This window comes from Cibotium barometz, chromosome 29, assembly GCF_041138505.1.
Source record: "Cibotium barometz isolate CiBa-2024 chromosome 29, ASM4113850v1, whole genome shotgun sequence".
Taxonomy (NCBI): domain Eukaryota; kingdom Viridiplantae; phylum Streptophyta; class Polypodiopsida; order Cyatheales; family Cibotiaceae; genus Cibotium; species Cibotium barometz.
In genome coordinates, this window is record NC_141074.1 from 39917801 (window position 1) to 39921160 (window position 3360).

A 3360-nucleotide genomic window follows, 5' to 3' on the forward strand; every position below is an offset into this window, starting at 1 on the left:
ATTAAATACCCCTTGTGTGTGTTTTCTCTCTTGTATGTATGTAATGTCTTATTTTATAAAAAGCTCCATTCCTATGTTGTCCCTGGGGGGGGGGGGGGGGGATAGTTCTATAAGACGAAGAATCTTATGTGTGAGATTAAGCTTCATTTATAGGCTTAATTATGATCTATTGTATCACGTTAGTATGGCCATCATTGTGATCTTGCATCACACATTGCCAATGAGTCCAAATCACCTTAAGCGTGAAAGGCTACCACATGACAAAAATAGTCATCGATCATCATAAATAGTCAACAAGAAACACTGTAGATGATAGAGACAAGGCCAAAAAAGGACCAATGGGAATGTTAGTGCATTATAAAAGCTCCACCCCAAATCTAGCAAAGAACCACCAAAAGAAGTCAAAGAGGGATTGTCAAAACTCACTAGTTATCATAGGGGTTCACCCCCGCACAAGCATCAATCTCATCCTACAAGTGCTCATCCACTCTCATTCTCATAGATAAGCTTGCGCACATGTAGCTACTCAAGTAAGGCTCTACATAGCTAGAGATGATGCCATCATCTACGTCAAACGAAACACATGGTCCCTGAATGGAGGCATGCCCTCACAGCAAAAGCCATGCCGCATGCCATCTCCAAGACAATACCTCTTAGACGGAAAAGCAGCTCCAAGAAACACGATAAAAATGTGTGGCTCATCTTTAGCCCCCCTCAAAACTCCAATCCTCCATTGCTAAGAGTGCGCTCACTCCTTGGCAGGTAATGCAAAACATACGAGTCCGTGGCCCCCATACGCAATGCCTTTACTCGTCGTCGTCGCTGAAGCGAAAGTGGGTGCAAACAGCCCTCTTTTGTGGATAAGGTACATCATAGAAGTCCAAAATTGCATTTTCACAAAAAGTGTGTGTATATATGTAACCACACAATAGAATCCAAGTACATAACACAATTGAATTAGTGACACAAATGCCAAAGGACATAAAAAGAGTAAGTCACATCACCTCTATTATGCAGCCCTCTTATTCCACGTACCCATATACATAGTGATGAAAGATAACAATACGCCTCCGAACCTCCATGTCATAAACTCTGGAGTAGCGTTCAATCCACCCCATAGAATACCATGTATAAACTCCATGACCAAGTTGGAACTTACGAGACAAATAGTTAATAATCAAAAAATAAAGTTCAAGGAAGTCCCTAACCTGCCGTGGAAGACAATCACCAACCAACCATTGTTGGAAAGAGAAGGAGCCGTCAAAGATAGACCATAATAGACATGGTCCTTTGTGAACATATCCCATGGAGGCCTCCACACACTTCCATGGAGAATCCCTCCAAATGGGAAATCCAACATAATAAAGTCTGTTGCCCATGGCACGTGCTTTTCTTTTCTACTGTACACACCACTCATAGGCTTATTCTTTGTGAAGAACTCATGAATACATGTGTACACTGGGTCTCTCTGCCCACTAGCGAATGCCTTGCCAATCCAATGTAGTCTCTATGGACCGCCATGCATGGAGAGACAACACCAAAGCATAAAGTGTGCTCTCTCATAAACACAAAGATTTGTCAAAGTTTCAAAGTAGATGTAGATGTAGAAGATGAAAGAGACTTCGTAAAAGAGTATAAAATATCAAGAAACCATCACTTAGACACCATGACAAAATGATCACAATAATTACGAGGGTAAGAAGCCATCCGCTCACCCCTACATGCAAAATTATCCTCATTGGCAAACATGTCATCAATGTGGTCCACAAGCAGCTCAACAACACTGGCCACCCGCTTTCTTTTTGTTTCACCTGCCGGCCCACAAACAAATTTAGGTAGAGCAAAAAACATACTTCACATCAAGATTTGACAAATTTCTTAAATGAACTGTGTGCTGACAAAGGGGGGTCATTTTATACATCCTTTTTCATCATAGAATGCATCTTGAAGGCCTCTTTCTCTTGTTCTAGGACGTGGCCTTTCTCTAGGTCAAACCACCATGGACAATTATATACAACTCCCAACGGTTGAGTGAATGGAAATTTGGGGGGTACATGGTGGTTTCCCCGTTAGCCATGGAGATCCACTACCTTGCCCACACAGGAAACCCACCCAAAGGCTGGTTGTCCTTCAAATTGAGTAAATGCAATGAACCCACAGTATACCAAAATATAACCAATATACAAAATTATGCCAAGCGGGCTCCAACAAAAGAGGCCAATTTGTATGTACCTGAACACCAGCCTGCTAGGCAGCCATTTGCACCATATCCACCTTCTTAAGAGCCTTCACCTCTTTGTCTATTGAATGAACCTTAGTCATTCTCACCAATGGGAACATGTCTTCGTGCTTCTATCTTCACCTCCTTGTAGTAATCCTCAAGTGTATAATCAGATGGCAACACAATGCCCTGTGGGATGGACATATAGTCGGCTAAAATCTTCGAAGAACGTTTTTGGATTTTGTCTAGAACAAGTTCTATGGGGAGCCATCTATGGATAGCACACCAAAACACATCAATCCCATATGCAATGATAAACCATTTAAAAAAAACCATCCATAAAGCCAATGTAGTTGGAAGATCACATTCTATACTCGTGGTCACCCTTCAGAAGAGAAAACATAGCTTTTGTAGTCTTGTTTGCTTCAAAAGTGGAAGCCATTGCAACCTCACATCCATGCTCACATTGCACATAGCTAGCAAATTAACAAAACAAACTATTCTCGCTCCATTTCAAAGAGAGTATTGCCTTCCTCCATTCATCACCTAACTTTGGATCCAAAACATTCAAAATCTGTCAAAGCAAAAGCAATCTTCAAATCTAGGGTGACAAATGATTTTCAAGACATCCATTGTAAGATAGAAGCCAAAGAATCCAAAAAATTGTCCTTGTCTATTTTGTCTGAGTTCTTCCTAGTGAGGTTTCACTTTCTTTCTTCTCCAACTTAGCAAACTCCTCATTGGAAACTTGACCTTTGAAAGGACCAAGCTTCTTCTCCAATGCATTTTGATATTGCACCTACATCGACCAAATAAGTGCACTCAACAAGGAAAACAACACAATCCATACACTAGTAATCTAACAATGCAGATGGAAACCTACATTATACACAAGCTTTCCAAGATAACCCTATGTCAAGGAGTACCATGGTTCAACTCCCTTGGCAACGCATGGCGTCTATTGTCTTCACATCCGAATTTGGAAGCTCTCTCAAATAATCTTGAGAGTTAGCCTTACAAATGTTTGCAATGTTGACCATCTCATCTCTGAGAGGGGCTATCACAAGGGCATGCATCGAGAGACTACATAACAAAAACAAATTGAGAAGACAAAATCTTGATAATCAACTCAAACATAG